General features: G+C 36.3%; 2 pseudogenes across 2 annotated transcripts in view; one reads left to right on the top strand and one right to left on the bottom strand.

Moving 5' to 3' along the window:
• The window catches only part of LOC309607107 (shieldin complex subunit 3 pseudogene), a 296,341-nt pseudogene that overhangs the window by 10,303 nt on the left and 264,351 nt on the right, over window positions 1-21,687 (bottom strand). The window lies entirely within an intron of this gene.
• LOC309607103 (vomeronasal type-1 receptor 90-like) lies at window positions 11,559-20,338 on the top strand (annotated as a pseudogene). The gene has a single exon. The product of its transcript is annotated as a vomeronasal type-1 receptor 90-like (transcript).

Below are 21,687 nucleotides of genomic sequence, written 5' to 3'. Positions count from 1 at the left end.
GGATAATGTATCCCATTACTGGGCTGGGCTGTAGTGGTAACTCTACAATTAATTGTCATACTACATAGAAGTTATTTGCTTATGTTTCCCTTACTTTTTACTTTTCAAAGTCAACAGTCATTATTAAAACCACTGGTAAATCTTCTTTCTCTATAGGAATATTCCACAGTAGGTGCAGAAAAGTTGATCTCCTTTCTCCAGAATATTGATCAAGGAAGGTGACAAAAGTTAACACATTCAAAGACACCCACGTACGTTAAGCTTGCATGGAGTGCCAGGAGAGACAACAGGTATTATGACTCTAATCATCCAACTGTATCCAGACTTCACAGATCATACACAACTGTATCAGTAAGACACCCCCCCCCCCCCCAAATATCTATGTTCTTTATTTTTATGTAAGTATGACAAAGAAAGATATATAGCTATTTCTGTGCTATATGAGAAAACATATTCTGGAGGTTATGAACATTTCATTAAAACAAGCTAAAATAAATTCTGTTGTGTGTCCTCTCACAGCCATGCTTCATCCCATTCACCACCTGAATCGCACATCACTGTTTAGGAGCACAGAGTGACGGAATAGAAACTCTTCCCATCAGTAGGATAATCTAGGAGACCCTCCTCAAATAAGGCTCTTAGGAATGATTGATGTTCAGATGGTACCTGGTTCGCCTAATGTACCAAACACAAAAATCTCATTTTATACACCTGAGAAAAATAGATGCCCTCAAAGGGACTGGAGGTTGTGCTCATAAATCACAGGAAAAATAACATAAAGGAAAATTCTGAAACAGGTCATATTCTAAGAGGTTACATTGTTAAAGAGGAAAGAAAAGCCAAGTGGGAAAATTAGGAAACAAAAACAAAAGAAAAAAACAGGCAAAACAAAACAAAACATAAATGGAGTGATAAATGTCAAAGAGAAACATAAGCATTCATTTGGAAAAATTACCACCAGGAGCTGTTATAACTGATAGTGAAGGCTGAGCTTCCCTCAGGAGAAAGGTAACACAGCTGAGATTCCCTTTAATAAACTGATCAAGGAAGCAATCACTTTAGACATTGTATCACTGTGCAAGTAACTGAATCATGTGATACACAGTGTCATCAAATGGGCCACAAACTACTGAAGAACGCTGAGGTCATTTCACTCAAGCCAAGGGTCAGAGAAGTGCAGAGTATCAATGGAAGGAGGAAACCCCTCGCCAGCCCCCAAGGCAGATGTGGGTGTTATGACCTTGGGGACAGATTACAGGGTGAAGGAAGGGACAGAACATCTGTTTTCATTGTACAACATGAGCATAATAATGCACATTTCTTAGGATGGAGATGATGTACAAATAATACGATTTCTGTTCAGCACTTAGCAATGTGCTGTAGACAGATGAAAGAGCATATTTTGGTTTGTTATTGTATAAAGTATCACCTTCCTTTTCGTCATTGTTATCCTCTTTTATAAAGTAGAAATGAACAGGAAGGATCTGGGAGGTGAGATCGACAATGTGCCATGTACGTGGGTTTGGACTGAGGGTTTATTGGACAACATGTTGTACCTTGTGGCACAATTCTAGCTGGAGAACTGGGAAGAGGACCATGGAGAAAGAGCTGGCACAGTCAAGGAAGCAAAATCATCACCACCTAGACGTCAGTGATGTGCACAGAGCATCTGTAAAATATACGAACTCCAGGAGAATGAAAAAGAAAAACCTGAGTTACATTTGAATACACTAATAGCAGCGGTTACCTAAGACACATGAGTGAGAATTATCTATTGCTTTTACAAATTTCAAGGATTACAGCTCACGGTGGTTGCTTACACGTGGGTATTTGGGCATTTACAGCATCAATATTTTTACATCTATTCTGAGAAAAATCAAAAGAAGAGTAATCATTATTCCAAAGACAAAGGAAAACACCAGAGGTGCTTTATCACAAATACTAAGCGGTCATTAGTGGGAAACCCAAATAGTCCTATGTGAGAATCGGTTTCCATGATCACCCCGTTAATGACAAAAAGCAGTCTGGCTTACCTGCTTCACAGTTTTTACTTTAATTTATCATCATCTTCTTTGTATCTTAGTAGCAGAAAAAGGAGATTAGTTCTCATTTATCTCATAAAAAATTCATGATCTAAATCTAAAACCCAAGCATAGAGATCAGGGCCGATGAAAATATTTTCTTCCAAATTTTCCTCCTAATGAAATGCGTTCTGGCATATCCTTAATGAAAGGGAACAGGTATTTTTTAAATGAATAACCTAGGAAGAAAAGATAAGTAGACACAAATAGACTTTCTCCTCACCAAATACTGTAAGATTCTATTCTTAGGTCTTCTGTAGACAGGCAGGGGACATGTCTATCATGAGCACTGTGTTTTCTTTATTTTTTATGTGATTACAGCCTCATTTTCAATGTCGTCTGATTTGAAATTCCCCAGCTGCTAGAGCATAGTTCTGTCTACATTAATTTGAAACTAATGAATTAAAACTGGGACAAGAAAGATCTTCATGGGAAAATACTGGTAAATATTCTGTAGAAATGTGAGGTTAAACTCTTTTTACAAAATGATGTTTTAAACAAAGAATCTTGTTTTCTTCTAAATACTTAGTTTTTTTAAACAATCCAAACTACAGAGGGCACTTATTTTAAAATGTTCTAAGTGATTTATGAAAATAAGAGAAGCGAAACTGAGCATATTTAATGAAAACCCAGGGCTTCCCTGGTGGCGCAGTGGTTAAGAATCCGCCTGCTAATGCAGGGGACATGGGTTTGAGCCCTGGTCTGGGAAGATCCCACGTGCCGGGGAGCAACTAACCCCATGTGCCACAACTACTGAATCCCGTGCACCTAAAGCCCGTGCTCCGCAACAAGAGAAGCCACCCAATGAGAAGCCCGCGCACCGCAATGAAGAGTAGCCCCCGCTCGCTGCAACTAGAGAAAGCCGCACGCAGCAACAAAGACCGAATGCAGCCAAAAAATAAATAAATAAATCATAATAATGAAAACCCAGAGCTAAAATTTATCACTTTAAGAGGAAGATTAATATATATTAGTAATATTCTACTCTAAAATGACAATATAATACAATATCTTCCCTGAGAACCAAAATAGCAAGTAAATAAAAGTAACTTTATTCAGGGAAATAAATGCATATCTGAAACTAATTAATTCAGTATTTCACATGAAAAAACCCCACTATTTTTATGAGTTACCGAATTAAAGGACTAACTACACTAACAGGAACGTTTCCTCGACTCCATTAGTGAGAAGACAATCCTCTGAGCTGTGGGAGATGGTTAGAGCAGGATGGCTCATCTGCGGCTACAAAAAAGCATCACTATTAGACCAAATTTGCCTCCTCCTCCAGCCTGCCTAGATCCTGCCCACACACTGATTCTAAGTGTGTGGAATAAAGAGGCACTTACCCAGATGGTCGTGTGGGGTGATCTGTGTATGTGAGAAGAACCCACACAGTTTTAAGGCAAGGGTGTCATTAGCTCATCTCTCTGCAGGCCTGTAATTTTAGTGTCCAGAAACGTGACACGATCTGTCTGCAGATGACAAAATTATGGAGTCCCCAGTGGAACATTTCACTTGTCTATTCATTTTAATTTACTCTCTCCAGGAAAATAAATATCTGGGAAGATCTGTGTTCAAAACCTTTCTATAAATTCCCTTGTCATATCTGTGTGGAGGGATCAGAAGGGTAACGATCATGGTAGAAAATACTAGTTCTCTCATTTTGATCCTAAGATCAAATTAAGATAATCCTATTTCAAATTTGTAATGCCATTCTCTGGGGTGAGAGATTCCTGGTGCCTCACATGAGTTCACAGTGGCTCTAAGTGTCCACTACCTACAGTATGTGATGGGCACCCTCACCCTTAGGTCACTTCTCAGGTGGAGCATGTTGATTCTGAGTATTAGTGGTCATACAGTTCATGATTTCAAAATCTTAGTTTTATATTTCAAGCTGTGAGTCAATCTTAAAAGTGAATTTAAATTAAATAAAATAAAAAATAAAAAAATAGAGACAGAGCTGGAGGTTGAGAGCTGAAGTAACGACAGGCATACTGAACATAATTAAAGCTGAAGCATAGCCCACCTCAACTCAGCTCTGTGAGGAACCTGAATGATCTGGCCCTCTTCCTAACAGAGGTAGGAAAAGGTTTGCACTTTCTCTGAAATAAATAATATAGAATTATGCTTCAGTCTCAAATGCAGAATATATAAAATTATATAAACAACTATAAAACATGTGACAAAATGGGACCCTGTGACTTATAATCAAAAGAAAACACAATCACTAGAAGCAGACCCACTAATGTTCTAGGTATTGGAATTAGGAAACAGTACTTTAAAACAACTATTATCAACATTTTAAAGGCTAGAGCGATATAATGGATGAAAAGATTAATTATTTCTGCAGAGACATGGAAACCTAAAAGGAACTAAATAGAAATATAAGAAATAAAATATATAATATCTACAACCTAAAATTTCACATGGGAGGACTGGACACTGCAGAAAAAAGTTTCAAGGAACTTCAAAACAAGTTAATAGACATCCAAACTCATTTAGAGAGGGAAAAAAGTTTTTAAAAATGAAATGAGCATAAGTAGGGTAATCAGCATTCTAAAATATGTCTTACTTGAGTCTCCGAAAGAAAAGAAAATGAGAAGAAAAATACTGGGAGAAAATATGGCCAAAGTTTTTCCAAATATAATAAAATACACAGACCAAGAACCTGAACAAATGCTAAGAAAAACAGAAAGAAAACGAGACCTCAGCACATTACACTGAAAGTGCTTAAAAACAAGGATAAAAATCTTAAAAGCAGCCAAAAAGAGAGACATTTTAAAATAGATTAAAAATGATAAAAATGAAAGAAATCTGCCTGCCAAACATAATGTAACCAAAAGACAATGAAAGAATATCTGAAAGGTTACAAAAATGTTTTTCTACAGATTTCTATTTCTAGTGAAAATAATATTTAAAGATGAGAACAATATTTTTCACATATATAAAAGTTGAGAGAGTTAATCACCAGTAGAAACAAATAAACAATATATAAAAATATATAACAGAAGGTTCTTGAGGATGCAGTCAAGGAATAAGTGAAACATAGAAACAGGAAGAAATGAAGAATAAAAATGGCAAATATGTAAAAAAAATACCCAAAACTTTTTTTCTCTTTTCTTAATTTTTTAAAAAAGTAAAATGACTGTTTAAAGCAAAAAGAACACTACATCGTGAGATTAATAACATTTGTAGAACTAAAATAGAAGACAAAGGACAGAGATGGGGTAAAAGGAGGTGTAGTGCAAAAGTTTTACATTTTACATATATAATATTAACTTAGAGTATTGGGACAGGTTAAGGATACATATTATAATCCCTACAATCCCTAGAATGGTGGTATCAAACTTTTTGGTCTTAAGAACACTTTCCACAGTTAAAACTTACTAATGACACCACAGAGCCTTTGTTGATGTGGGTTATATCAAAACTTACTATATTGGAAATCAAAACTGAGTAATTCTAAAAATATTTTATATTAATTCACTTAACAAGAAAAATTTAGAAAACAGCATGGTAGTTAAAAGGTATTTTAATTTAAAAAGTTATATTTTTCTAAGTAGAAACAAATCTACCAAGAAGATAGCATTGTTTCACATTTTTAAAATGCTCTTTAATGTCTGACTTGAGAGAAAAGAGCTGGATTCCTATACGTATTACTCTATGCAATATTTGTGAAATAGTATCATGGCTAAAGCATATGGAGAAAATCTGATCTCACATGGATATGGAAATGGAGGAGTATTTTCATGGCCTTTTCATTATAGTGTACATTGCTTTTGAAACTGCATCAAAACTCAATGAGTGATAGTCCTTTAAAAATTAGCTGCAAGATAGAAAAGAAACACTTTACAAATAGTAAGCATAATACAGCTGGGATGTTTGTTCTGATATCAGATAAAATGGGGGTATTTCATAATAACAAAAGGGTTAAAATTATTCAAGAAGATATAGTAATACTAACTGTGTGTACAACTACTTACAGAACTCTAGAACACATATAGAAAAAATGACAATTCAAGGGAAGAAAATGACAATATAACGGGAAGAAATTGACAAATCCACAATCATAGATTTTAAAAGTCCCCAAATGATAGAATGAGCAAACAAACAAGCAAAAAACAGTAAAGAGAGCAAAGTTTCGAAAGACACATTAATCACCTTGACTGAGAGTTACAGAACACTCCAAGGAGACATAAAGATCTTTAATATATATGTGCCTAGTAACGGAGCATCAATATACATGATCCAAAACTGACAGAACTGCAAGGAGAAACTGATCCATCCACCATTATAATTGGAGACTTCAATACCCCTCAATCACTAATGTGCAAATCCAGCAGGCAGAAAATGAGTCAGAACATAGCTGAACTCACCAGCCAGTCATCTAGATCTAATTGATATCTATAGACTACTTTATCCAACAAGGGCAGAATTACATTCTTCTCAAGTTCGCATGGAACATTTACCAAAATAGACCACATCCTGGGCCAATTAACACATCTCAACCAATTTCCAACAAGAGAAATCATACAATATATGTTCCAGAGCGCCAATGGAATTAAACTTTTTCCAACAGCAAAAAGTTAGAAAATTCCCAAATACTTGGAGATTAACAATATACCTCTAAATAACACATGGGTCAAATAGAAATCTCAGGAAAATTATAACTATTTAGAATTGACTGAAAATGAAAATACAACTTGTCAAAAATTGTGGTATGTACTGAAATCAGGGCCTACAGAGAAATTTACAACATTTAGTGCATATATTGGAAAAGAAGAAATATCTAAAATCAATAATCTAAGCTTCCACCTTAGGAAATTAGAAAACAAAGATCAAATTAAATCTAAAGTAAGCAGAAATAAAAAAATAATAAAAATAAAAACATAAATCAATGAAACCAAAAACACAAAATCAATAGCGAAAATTAATAAAACCAAAATCTGGTTCTTTGAATTGATAAAACTCTAACCAGAAATGAAAGAGAAGTAAACACTACTGATCCTACAGACATGCAAAGCATAATAAAACAACATTATGAATAACCCTAAACCCATAAATTTGATAACGTACATAAAATGGACTAATTCCTTAAAAGACACAAACTATCAATACTCACACAAAGAGGAACAGATAATCTGAATGGGCCTACATCTATTAAAGACATTAAATCAATAATTAAAATGTTTCACAAAAAAGAAGCAACAAGCCCAGATGGTTTCACTGGTGAATTCTACCAAACATTTAAGAAAGAAATTATACCAATTCTTTACAATATCTTCCAGAAAATAAAAGCAGAGGGAAAACTTTCTAACTCATTCTATGAGGCAGAATTACCCTAATATCAAAACCAGATGAAGACATTACAAGAAAGGAAAACTACAGAACAATATCTCCTATGAATATAGATGCAAAAATCCTCAATAAAATATTAGCAAATCGAATCCAACAATACATAAAAAGATATAAACAGCAGGACCAAGTGGGATTCGTTCCGGGTGTGTAAAGATGGTTCAACATTTGAAAATCAATGAACATAACCCATCATATCAACGGGGAAAAAGAAAACATCATATAATTATATCAATAGATGCAGAAAAATCATTTGACAAAACTCAACACCCATTCATCATAAAAACAAAAAAACAAAAACTCAACAAACTAACACTACAGGGGGACTTCCTCATCATGATAAAGAACAGCTACAAAACATGCACCTCTAACATCATACTTAAAGGTGAGAAACTAGATGTCTTCCTCCTAAGATCAGAAACAAGGTAAGATAATAATACTCTACTACACATTCAGTAGAATATATGAAATCATAGACCAAACAACAAAAATGTGGCAAGGATGTTAATCAACTAGAAGTCTCACATATCGCTGGTGGGAGTGTAAAATGATACAATGACTTTGGAAGGTTGTGGCAGTTTCTCATTGAGTCAAACATACAGCTACCCTTTTGCTCAGCAATTCCACATATGTATCTATCCCAAAAAATGGAAACACATCCACAAAAAAGACTTGTGCATTCACGGTAGACAACAATTGGAAACAACACAAATGTCCTTTAAGAAGTGAATGCATGAACAAATTGTGTTATTTTACTTCAATGGGATACCGCTCAACAATCAAAGTGACAGAACTACTTCTACACACAATTACTTGGATGATTTTCACAGACATTGTTATGCGGAGCAAAAGAAGCCAGACACACCAGAGCAAATACTGCCTGATGTCGTATGTTCTAGTGAAGTCAGAGTCAGTCTAAGGTGAAAATGAAATCACAATAGTGGAGTCTCTAGGAGGTGGAGGGGTTGACTGTGCAGGGACATAAATAAATTTTCTGGGGAAGTAGAAATATTCTATATTGCGATTGGCTTGTAGGTTTCACAAGTGCTTCCATTTGTCAAAATAGTATGGATAAGGTCTGTACGTTTAAACAATAAATTTAAACCTCTAAATGAACTGTAAAATGGTGATGATGATGATGATGATGATGATGATGAATGATGGGGTGGTGTACACTGGATGAAGATGCAAATGACAGGAAGAGTATAATTGTCAAGGCTTGGAAATGGGTAAATAAGCATTCATTAAATTATTCTGTAGTTTTTATGTTTTAAATTTTCTGTAATACATTGTTAAAATAACATCAAGACTGGAATGCAAGAATAATAAAGGAAAAACCAAGAATGATTTTTTTCATTTCCAGGTCAGATCTTTGGAATTGTCTTGGTCAATGTCAGAAAGTGATAAAAAAGATTTTTTTGTCTAACCTTGGAAAATAAGCAAAACTAGACTTCTCATGATTTTAATTACTTCCTTACAGACAGGTGCATGAGGAAAAGCCAAACTTAGCTGACTGACGTGTCTACTAGATGGTGCCTGGCTGACACTGTTCGGGGAGAGAACTTTGCTGTTGATGTGTGGTTACCGCCCCCTTCCCATGGCTTCCCCTTGCTGCTCAGTATGTCTGATTAGCAACCACAGATAAAGCTTCCACATTTCTGATCAGAGGCAGCAAGTACAGCCCTAGGTGATGGACCCCCCCATGTCATGGTCTGGGTTAGCCCACACCACTGAAAGACAGGTGACGGCTTATGGCTCTTTTTTATGAAGACTCAGTGTATTAAATATCAGTGGTATGTATTTAGTCTAGGTAGGTACGTAGTAATTTTTTTCCTGAGCATTTTAATTTTCTCTTTTAACTTCTTTAAATAGGCAGAAGTTTTTGTCTTGTTTCTGGCTCCCTTCCTAATGAATTTAATTGAAAAAGAAAAGTTAAGAGTCACTCAAGATTAAACTGTGTAGGATTTTTGCTTTTATGGACTATTTCATTGAATCCTGGGATACCTCTACTGCCAGAAAATCCACTGGACCATAATGATATATTTCTCGTTTGTTGCCCCAGAGGGATCAGGAACTGGATTTCACAGTGCCTCAGTCACAGAATGCAAAACGTTCCTAGCTCTTTTCAGAAATGTGTATTCCATCTCAGAAAGGGTCTGGGATCATTAACATACAAGGGATGGATATTTATATCACATTTGGGGCTACTTTAGGAAATCCTGGAAAATGAAAAGAAATTGGCTCCAGAGGGTTTTTGCTGCTTTCAACTATAGCCACAGGGATACTTCTATATCTTATTTAATCTGAAACTGACAGAATAGAAATCATGGAATACAAGGACAATAATACCCAGAAACCATGTGCTCCACCTGAGAATCAACCCGGGGATGGGGGTGTCCATCACACGTGTGGGGAGAGCACACCCAGAGCCACTGTGAACTCATGTGAGGCGCCAGAAATCTCTCACCCCAGAGAGTGACATTATGAAGTCTGAAATGGAATTGTACTAATTTGATCTCAGGATCAAAATGAGAGGACTTGGTACTGTGACCCTTCTGTCCCTCCACACAGATGTGGCAAGGGAACTGGTGGAAAAGTTTTGAGCTCAGCTTTTCCCAGCTTGTTATTTTCCAAGAGAGAATAAAGAGACAAGTAAAATGTTCCACTGGGGATGCCATTGGTTTTGTTGTCCCCAGCCGGATCTTGTCACCTTTCTACAGACACTAAAACTACAGGCCTGCAGAGAAATGAGCTAATGACACCCTTACCTTAAAACTGTGCGGGTTCTTCTGACATGCACAGATGACCCCACGCAGCCATCTGGGTAAGTGCCTCTTTATTCCACATACATAGAATCAGTGCGCGGGCAGACTTCAAGGCAGGTCGTGGAAGGAGGAATTTAGGTCTAATAGTGAGGCTTTTTGGTAGCCTCAGATGAGCCATCCAGCTAACCATCTCCCACAGCTCAGAGGATTGCTTTCTCTATAAGACAATATGAACATCTTTAAATATACTTATCCTTTAATTTGATGACTCGTAACAATTACTTGATTCTCATACGAGTAGTCAATTATTTTTAGGTACCCATTCATTTCTCTGAATAAAATGACTTTCATTTATTTACTATATCAGTTCTCAACTTACATATTATTATATTATCTACTCATTTTAGACTAAAGCTTTACCAATTCATATTTATACTCATCATGAAAGGTTAGGTTTTAGCTGTGGTTTTTAATTAAATATACTCAATTTACTTCTCTCCATGAATCAACTAAACCTTTATATAAAGTGTCTTTTGTAGTTTGTATAATTTTAAAAATTTAGATTCTTTATTAGGAAATAAGGTTCTTTGTTCAAAAAATTGCTTCATAAAGAGTGTTTTGCCTCGTATTACTACAAAATATCTACCAGTATTTTCTCACGAAAACCTTTGTTTTGGGTGTGGAGAAAAGGGAACCCTCTTGCACTGTTGGTGGGAATGTAAATTGATACAGCCACTATGGAGAACAATATGGAGGTTCCTTAAAAAACTAAAAATAGAATTACCATATGACCCAGCAATCCCACTACTGGGCATATACCCAGAGAAAACCGTAATTCAAAAAGACACATGCACCCGAATGTTCATTGCAGCACTATTTACAATAGCCAGGTCATGGAAGCAACCTAAATGCCCATCAACAGACGAATGGATAAAGAAGTTGTGGTACATATATACAATGGAATATTACTCAGCCATAAAAAGGAACGAAATTGAGTCATTTGTTGAGACGTGGATGGATCTAGAGACTGTCATACAGAGTGAAGTCAGAAAGAGAAAAACAAATATCGTATATTAATGCATGTATGTGGAACCTAGAAAAATGGTACAGATGAGCCGGTTTGCAGGGCAGAAGTTGAGACACAGATGTAGAGAATGGACATATGGACACCAAGCGGGGAAAACTGCGGTGGGGTGGGGATGGTGGTGTGCTGAATTGGGCGATTGGGATTGACATGTATACACTGATGTGTATAAAATTGATGCCTAATAAGAACCTGCAGTATAAACAAACAAACAAACAAAATAAATAAATAAATAAATAAATAGAGTCTCAGCAAAAAAAAAAAAAAAAAACCTTTGTTGTCCCCAGTTTTAATTCCACAAATTTCAAATTAACAGTGTCAGCACTTAAACCTATGTTCTAGCAGTTATGAAATTTCAAATCACAGAACAGTGAAAATGAGGCTGCAATTAAATTAAAAATAAAAGAAAATAAAGTGATAATGATAGAGATTTCCTCTGCTTGTCTAAGGATATTATCTCCCAGAAATTTGTGAGAAGACTATTCGGGTCCATTTATTTATCTTTTATTCATATATTATTTCATATTTATTTTTAAAATTTCTCTTCCCTTTCCATTGGTAATGGATATGCCAGAACACATTTCATTAGGAAGAAAATTATAACCCTGATCTCTATGCTTGGGTTTAAAATTTTACTTTTCAAACTGTATCTTATTGTTGACTTAAACAAATGCACAATGTGAGAGTTGCGAGTTAAGTTTTATTTGGGGCAAAATAAGGACTGCAGCCCGGAAGACAGCGTTTCAGATAACTCTGAGAAACAGCTCCGAGGAGGCGAGGGGTGAGCCAGGACACAAAGGAGTTTTGCAACAAAGGGCAGGTAGCTGGAACGTCAAAAGATTATTGTTGATTAAAGAAACCCAGACATCCCAAGTTAAGGAATTTAGCGCTTTTCTATGTATGGGAAGATGCAAGAGTCTGGGCTCACTGAAATCATTCCTTTGATATGCACCTCAGCTATCGGGGGCCAGTATCCTGTATTTTCACATCCTGAATTTCCTCAGGGCTCACCGCAGGGAGTAGCTGCAGACTGATGGCTGCTAGATGGCAGGTATTCTTTTCAGCCCTGAGTTTCCTCAGGGCTCACCAGCTCAGTTGGAGGGTTGCAATCGTTGATGACCGTGACATCCTTGTTTATTGATATGGCAGGATATATTCCATTTATAAATATTCCATTCCATTTTTAGATATTCCATTTAACATTATCATGCATTTATAATGAACAGATAAATGTGAACCGATCTCCCATCTTGTTACTAAAATATCAAGATTGTTATGATAAATGAAAGTGAAAGCAGTTCAGTAAGAAAGCCTTTCTGCTCTCCTTTTGCCATTGGTTGATGGGGAAACCAACTCTTATGCAGGACTCTTTGTATTCCTGAGGTTTCACAACTTAAGATTTGTGATATGTAGTGTCTCTGAGGTTTTAATGTTCCTTTTGTTACCGAGTCCAAGCTCGATATGCTCGCCACAGGACAGGAGACGAGGTGTTGAGGCAAGGAATATGACTTTATTTGGAAAGCCAGCAGACCGAGAAGATGGCAGACTAAAGTCTCGAAATAACCATCTTATCGGGGTTTGGATGCCAGTTTCTTTTGTAGAACAGGGAAGGGGGGAAGATGAGGAAGTAAAGTAAAAAGGCCATAAATTTTGCAAATATCCCCTGGAATGGCCAGCCTCGGGGAGAGGATGGGTTAATTTCTCCTTTCTTGCAGCCATCCACAGGTGGACAGGGTCCAGATGTTTCCCTGAACAAAGGCACTGTGGTTTAACATCCAGGCAGAGGGGCAGGGTTCCCCGAGGCAGGCCCTTATGTATAGATAGTAAGTAACCTTCTAGTGAACAAAAGCAACCAGAAGCAAAGGTTAAAGTAAAAGAAACAGATCCGGGCTTCCCTGGTGGCGCAGTGGTTGAGAATCTGCCTGCCAATGCAGGGAACACGGGTTCCAGCCCTGGTCTGGGAAGATCCCACATGCCACGGAGCAACTAGGCCCGTGAGCCACAATTACTGAGCCTGCGCGTTTGGAGTCTGTGCTCCGCAACAAGAGAGGCCGCGATAGTGAGAGGCCCGCGCACCGCGATGAAGAGTGGTCCCCGCTTGCCGCAACTAGAGAAAGCCCTCGCACAGAAACGAAGACCCAACACAGACAAAAATCAAATAAATAAATAAGATAGGCTATAACTAATCTTAAAAAAAAAAAAGAAACGGATCCAACATGTAGTCAGATTTGGTTCTTCCCTGTAACACTTTAATTTGAAAAAATAATTACTCTTCTCATGATTCTTCTCAAGATAGATGAAAAATACTGATACTGAAAATACTGAAGTTCAAGTGAGCACCTGAGGTGTACTTTACAATCCTTTCACTTTGCAAAATCAAAGTAATATTTGTAAAATTCTGTATTTTCAAACTAAGTCAAAGCAAAGCTTGTATTTCACAGAAATTACACAAGAGAAGTTTACAGTTTTCATTGTAATTTATTTTATACAATTTAAATTTTTTTATTACTTAAATATTAAATATTATATATCTAATTAGCGTTATTCTTTAAAAATATTATCAGTATATATTCCAATGCTTATATGAAACAGATTTACAGGAAATATACATATTTCATAAGAACATAAAAGACAGAAGACCATTTAGGACTGTGTTTAATGATGGCCTGTGACCCATAAAGCTCAGAGACAGCTGGGTATTAAATTAATATTTTTCTGTTATTTCTTCTGGGCATGTCACAGGAGCAAACCCTAATTTGATGAATGTGTGAATAGAGAAAACTACACCAATTATTCAATACTTTGGAAAAAGATTAACTTTTTCTAATACCATTATGAAATTTCTATTTTAGAAAATCAAAAATTCTCAAAGGCTATAGAACAAGTACCAACCTTGGATCTGAATTTTTAATGCTATCTCATGTTCAGAACAACTAAACATCATAGAACTCCCTGCTAAGTATCTGTGAAAATATTTTAGCCTTACATTCTTGATTTACAGATAACAAATCGGTGAAAAAGTCTAAAGCCATTTTATGATGTTATGTACCTCATATTTATAAGGCTTGAATTAAAGTAAATACTTGCTTTGCACAGGGAAAATATCCCACTTGGCTATCACCAAATTCTCTAGTATAAACTTTATGTTTGGTCCTCATGACTAGCAAGGTATCAGTGCTTGCTTGAAGGAAACCTGTGTGCTTGAACCCCTGTATTGAACTCCTATGAAAGAAACATCTTTCAGGGTGGGGTGAACAGCAGTTTTCTAACTAAAACCTTTAAAGTAAATAACCCAGAATCTATTTAAAGTGTTGTTATATTTACCACCCTGGTACCACATTCCAAAGAATAGAGAGAAAAGAAACTTGAAAAAGTGTTCCTGCTAATGATTAATAACTTGACTCTGCCCACTAAAGTAGTGTTTTCTGGTTAGATAATGAAAAATATGTAGGATGTGAAGTTATCTTGGAGGATTCCAAGAAAAGAGCAAAATTCCATCAGAGCCCTATGAACAGAGATTGTTAAAATGGTCTACAATTTTGGTAGTGATTTCCCCTCTCTCTTGATGCAGGAGCAGAGCTAGGAAATTATTAAGAGAACTGCATCAACTCTCCCAAGTCACATGTATGAGGAACTAGATAATAATAAAAACAATACCTAACATTTCTATAGAGACCCCCATGCATCACACACTCTTCTCTGTTTGGCACATTTACTTAATCTTTAGGATAGAGGTAATGTGGTTTACCAAGTTCTACATGTGAGATAACTAACTGAGGCTCAGACGTGTTAAAGTGGCTGCTCAGAGTCACACTTGTGCTAAATGTCCAATCACACATTTAATTTCAAGCTGCCTGACTTCAGGGACCATACTTCTCAACATTTAGTCTTTGTATATTCGGTCTGACAATAAATAAATTAGAATAAAGATAGAACTGAGATAATATAGCTCTGTGCGTGGCCATCTAGTTGACACCCTTTGTTTAAGAGGATCTGATTTCCACTTTTATGCATTTCTCCTCACTCTAATTCAACAAAAATTACAGAGCTCTTATTATATATCTAGCATTATATCAGGTTTCTGTAGATACAAGGCAAATTGGCTGTATTTACTATAGAGGAAATCTTAGATACTATGCAAGCCTGGCAATGGGATACACAATCCAGTGAAGATTGGTAAGCGGTGAAACTAGGGAAATATTGGGGATGGCATTTGGCAGGGCAGGCGGTGGGGGTAAAGTAGTCTTATGCACTGAAGAGTAGAAGAGAATGCATTGGGATCAACCCACCTATTTAGATGATGGCAATAGTGCTGGTTGAGGTTGTTGACATTGGTCATATTTGTGATAAAGAGTTTTTCTTGAGTTTCTCCTCAGGTATTTACTACATGCTTATTTCCCCCCATAAAGATGAATGAAAATAACAGACTTTCCAATTTCACTGGCATAAGAAATGCCTTTTTCTCGAAAGTTGGCATTGGGATCTCAGCCAATACCATCCTTCTTCTCTTCCACGTCCACAATTTCCTTCTTGAGCACAGACCCAAGCCCACCGATCTGACCATTGGTCACTTGGCCCTAATCCACATAGTCATGCTACTAACCACTGTGTTTATGGCTACAGACATCTTTGAGTCTCAGAAAACTTGGGATGACATCAAATGTAAATCGGTTCTCTACTTATACAGGTTGACAAGGGGCCTCTCCATTTGTACCACATGCCTGCTGAGGGTCTTCCAGGCCATCACCCTCAGCCCCAGAAACTCCTGTTTGGCAAAGTTCAAACACAAATCATCACATCACAACCTGTATTGCATTCTCTTCCTGGGGGTCTTTAATATGTCCATTAGTGGTCACTTCTTATTGTCCACTATTGCCACCACCAATGTGACCTCAACCCATCTTCTATTTCTCACTGAATCCTGCTCACTTTGGCCCAAGATTTACTTCCTTAGGTACATATATTTTGTACTGGTGACATTCCAAGATGTCTCCCTGTTGGGGCTCATGGCCCATTCGGATACATGCTGATTCTCTTGTACAGGCATAAGAGGCAGACCCAGCACCTTCACAGCTCCAAGCTTTCTCCAAAAGCATACCCAGAAAAAGGGCCACCCAGACCATTCGGCTGCTCATGAGTTTCTTTGTGGTCATGTACTTTTCAGATGTAATTGTCTCTTCGTTCTCAAGAATATTGTGGAATAACGACCCTGTGCATGTGTGTCCAGATGCTTGTGGGAAATGGCTATGCAAGGATCAGTCCTTTGGTGTTAATCAGTACTGAAAAATGAATAACTGAGGTCTTAAAATACATATGGGTGAAATGACATTAAACGTGTAATTATTCTGCAATGAATGACTCATTTAAAAGATGATTTAAGGCACTGACTTCAAAATGAGTAATCATGGTATACATCCTGTGCTCTCTCGGTTAACTGAAATATGTGGACTTAGGCTTCTTCTGTTAAGCCTCTTTACTTTGATACATGTGGCTCACAAGTACATAGCAGATCATTTAACAACATATCTATTTGAGATAATTCATGGGTCTCATTCAAATCACAGTCTTAAGAATTGAACCCCTTACCCAGTAACAAACTGTAAAGAGATGGAAAGGATATCAACGATTATCTGGGAATGCATGAGGGGAAAAAGAAAAGCAGAAAGTAAGATTTATAAATGGCATGAAGAAAATTTGGGGAATGACTGGGGTAATTGTTTCACATGTCTTATAGATGTTGAAAAGAATCCATTGGTATGCTTCAAATATGTACAGTTTACTATATATCAGATAATTCAAATAAGGTATTAAAAAACAAAGAAGAACAGACAAAGACCAAAGTCAGCAGAAGGAAGGAAGTCATAAAGATCAGAGCAGAAATAGTGACCAAAAAAAAAAAAAAAGAGAGAGAGAGAGAGAAAAGATCAATGAAACCAAAAGCTTTCTTTTTGAAAAGATAAATAAAATTGGTAAGTCTTTAGCCACCCTCATTAAGAAAAAAAGAGAGAAGCCAAATAAATGGAATAATAAATGACAAAGAAAAAATTACAACCAATATCAGGGAAACACAAACAAGAATAACAGAATACTATGAATACTCATATGCCAATAAATTGGACAACCAAGAAGGAACAGATAGACTCCTAGAAACATACAATCTTCCAACACTGAATCAGGAAGAAATAGACAATCTGAAAAAACTGATCACTAACAGTGAAATTGAATTAGTAATCAAAAAACTCCCAGCAAACAATGTTCAAGACTGGGCAGCTTCACAGGGAACTTCCATCAAACTTTTAAAGAGGAGCTAATATTGAAGAGTAGGAAACTATTCCAAACTATTCCAAAATATTGAAGAGTAGGAAACACTCCTAAATTCATTCTACAAGGCCACAATTATTACCCTGATACCAAAAGCAGACAAAGGGATTACAAAATAAGAAAATTACAGGCCAATATCTCTGATAAATATAGATGCAAAAATCCTTAACAGAATATTAGCATACCTAATTCAACATTATATAAAAAGGATCATATACCATGATCAACTGGGACTTTTTCCAGGGATGCAAGGATGGTTCAATATCCAGAAGTCAATCAATGTGATACACCACATTAACAAAAGGAAGGAAAAAAATCACACAATCATCTCAATAGATGCAGAGAAAGCATTTGACAAAATCCAACATCCATTCATAATAAAAACTATCATCAAAGTGAGTAGAGAGGGAACACACCTCAACAAAAAAAAAGGCCATTTATGACAAACCCACAGCTAACATCATACTCAGTGGTGAAAAGCTGAAATCTTTTCTCTAAAATCTGGAACAAGGCAAGGATGCCCACACCTGCCACTTCTATTTAACAAAGTACTGGAAGTCCTAGCCACAGCAATCAGACAACAAAAAGAAAAGGCATCCAAATTGGAAGGGAAGAAGTAAAACAGTCACTATTTGCTGATGACATGATACTACTACCTATAGAACACCCTAAAGTTTCCATCAAAAAACTATTAGGGGCTTCCCTGGTGGTGCAGTGGTTAAGAATCCGCCTGCCAACGCAGGGGACACGGGTTCGAGCCCTGGTCCGGGAGGATCCCACATGCCGCGGAGCAACTGGGCCCGTGCGCCACAACTACTGAGCCTGCGCCCTAGAGCCCACGAGCCACAACTACTGAAGCCTGCACGCCTAGAGCCCGTGCTCCGCAACAAGAGAAGCCACCGCAATGAGAAGCCCGTGCACCGCAACAAAGAGTAGCCCCCGCTCGCCACAACTAGAGAAAGCCCGCTCATAGCAACAAAGACCCAACGCAGCCAAAAATAAATAAATAAATAAATATATTAAAAAAACCCAAAACTATTAGAACTAATAAATGAATTTGGTAAAATTGCAGGATACAAGATTAATATATAGAAATCTGTTGCTTTTCTATACACTAATAATGAACTACAGGAAGAGAAAGCAAGAAAACAATTCTGTTTAAAATTGCATCAGAAAGAATAAAATACCTAGGAATAAACTTAACCAAGGAGGTGAAACACCTATACTCTGACAACTATAAAACACTGATGAAGGAAATTGAAGATGATACAAAGAAATAGAAAGATATCCTGTGTTCATGGATTGGAAAAAATAATATTGTTAAAATGTCCATACTACCCAAAAGAATCTACAGATTTAGTGCCATTCTTATCAAAATACCCATGATATTTTTCACAGAATTAGAACAAGCAAACCTTTAGGATTTTAATGTATACAGAACCACAAAAGACCCCAAATAGCCAGAGGAATCTTGATAAAAAAGAAATAAGCTGGAGATATCATGCTCCCTGACTTCAGACTATACTACAAAGCTACAGTAATCAAAACTGCCTAGTACTGGCACAAAAACAGACACAGAGATCAATGCAACAGAATAGAGTGCCCAGAAATAAACCCACACACCTATGGTCAATTAACTTATGACAAAGGAGGCAAGAATACCCAATGGGGAAAAGACAGTCTCTTCAATAAGTGGTGCTGGGAAAACTGGACAGCTACATGTAAAAGAATGAAATTAGAACATTTTCTCACACTATATACAAAAATAAACTCAAAATGGATTAAAGACCTCCATGTAAGACTGGAAACCATAAAACTCCTAGAAGAAAAAAGCGGCAGAACACTCTTTGACATAAATAGTAGCAATATTTTTTGGAACTGTTTCCTAAGGCAAAGGAAACAAGAGCAAAAATAAACAAATGGGACTTAATTAAGCTTAAAAGCTTTTACATAGCAAAGGAAACCATCAACAATTATGAAAAGACAACCTACTGAATGGGAGAAAATATTTGCAAATGATACAGCTGATAATATCCAAAATATATAAACAGCTCATACAATTGAATATCAAAAAAAAAAAACTACAACATTGGTAGAACAATGTTTCTACCAAACATTTAAAGAAGAGTTAACAGCTCTTCTTCTCAAACTATTCCAAAAAACTTCAAAGGAAGTAACACTTCCAAACTTACTTTTTGAGGCCAGCATCGCCCTGATACCTAATTCAGACAAAGATACCACCAAAAAAGAAATTACAGGCCAGTATCTCTGATGAATACAGATGCAAAAATCCTCAACAAAATATTGGCAAACTGAATCCAACAATACATTAAAAGGATCATACACCATGATCAACTGGGATTTATTCCAGGAAGCAAGGATGGTTTAACATCCACAAATCAATCTATGTGATACACCACATTAACAAATTGAAGAATAAAAATCATTTGATCATCTCAATAGTGCAGAAAAAGCTTTTGACAAAATTCAACATCCATTTATGGTTAAAAACTCTCAATAAAGTGGGCACTGAGGGAACATACATCAACATAATAAAGGTCATGAATGACAAACCCACAGCCAAGATCATACTCAGCAGTGAAAAGCTGAAAGCTTTTCCTCTAAGATCAGGAACAAGAAAAGGTTGTCCACTCTTGTCACTTTTATTCAACATAGTATTGGAAGTCCTAGCCACAGCAATTAGACAAGAAAAAGAAACAAAGGAATCCAAATTAGAAAGGAAGAAGTTACTGTTTGCACATGGTATGATACTATACATAGAAAATTCTAAAGATGTCACCAAAAAACCCTATTAGAACTAATAAATGAATTGAGTAAAGTTGCAGGATACAAAATTAATATACAGAAATCTGCTGCACTTCTATACATTAACAATGAATAAAAAGATAAATTTAGAAAAAATCCCATTTACAATTGCATCAAAAAGAATAAAATACTAACAAACTAGGAATAAATCTCAGAAATTAAAAGACCTATACTCAGAAAAGTATAAGACTGATGAAAGAAACTGAAGATGACACAAAAAAATGGAAAGATATACTGTGGTCAAGGACTGGAAGAATTAATATTGTTTAAATCACCATATTACACAAGGCAATCTGCAGATTCAATGCAATTCCTATTAAAATACCAGTGGCATTTTCCACAGAACTACAAGTAATCCTAAAATTTGTATAGGAACACAAAAGACCTCAAATAGCCTAAACAATCTTGAGAAAGAAGAACAAAGCTAGAGGTGTCAAGGCCCCTGATTTCAAACTATACTACAAAGCTACAATAATCAAAACAGTATGGTACTGGCACAAAAACAGAAACAAAGATCAATAAAGAGCCCAGAAATGAATCCACACTTATACGGTCAATTAATCTACAAGAAAGGAGGCAAGAATATACAATGGGGAGAAGACAGCCTCTTCAATAAGTGGTTTTGGGAAAACCTGGACAGCTACACTCAAAGGAATAGAACTGGACTACTTTCTTACACTATATAGAGAGATAAACTCAAAATGGATTAAAGACTTAAATATAAGACCTGAAACCATAAAACTTCTAGAAGAAAACATAGCAGTATGCTCTTTGATTTTGGTCTTAGCAAAAAAAATTTTTTTGATATGTCTCCTCAGGCAAGGGAAACAAAAGCAAAAATAAACAAATGGGACCAATCAAATTGAAAATCTTCTGCACAAAAAAACCAAAAAGGACACCTACGGAATAGGAGAAGATATTTGCAAATGATATATCAGATAAGAGGTTAATATCCAAAATATACAAAGAACTCATACAACTCAACATCAAAAAATAAACAACCCAATTAAGAAATGGGCAGAGGATGTGAATAGACATTTTTCCAAAGAAAACATACAGATGGCCAATAGGCATATGAAAGGATGCTCAACATCCCTCATCATCAGGCAAATGCAAATCAAAACCATAATGAGATATCACCTCACACCTGGCTATTATCAAAATGACAAAAACAAAACCAAACAAGTGTTGGTGATGATGTGGAGAAAAGGGAACCATCATGCACTGCTGGTGGGAATGTAAATTGCTGCAGCCA

This window comes from Balaenoptera borealis (assembly GCF_965194805.1).
Source record: "Balaenoptera borealis genome assembly, chromosome: 12".
Taxonomy (NCBI): domain Eukaryota; kingdom Metazoa; phylum Chordata; class Mammalia; order Artiodactyla; family Balaenopteridae; genus Balaenoptera; species Balaenoptera borealis.
This window is presented reverse-complemented; position numbering and strand designations above follow the sequence as displayed.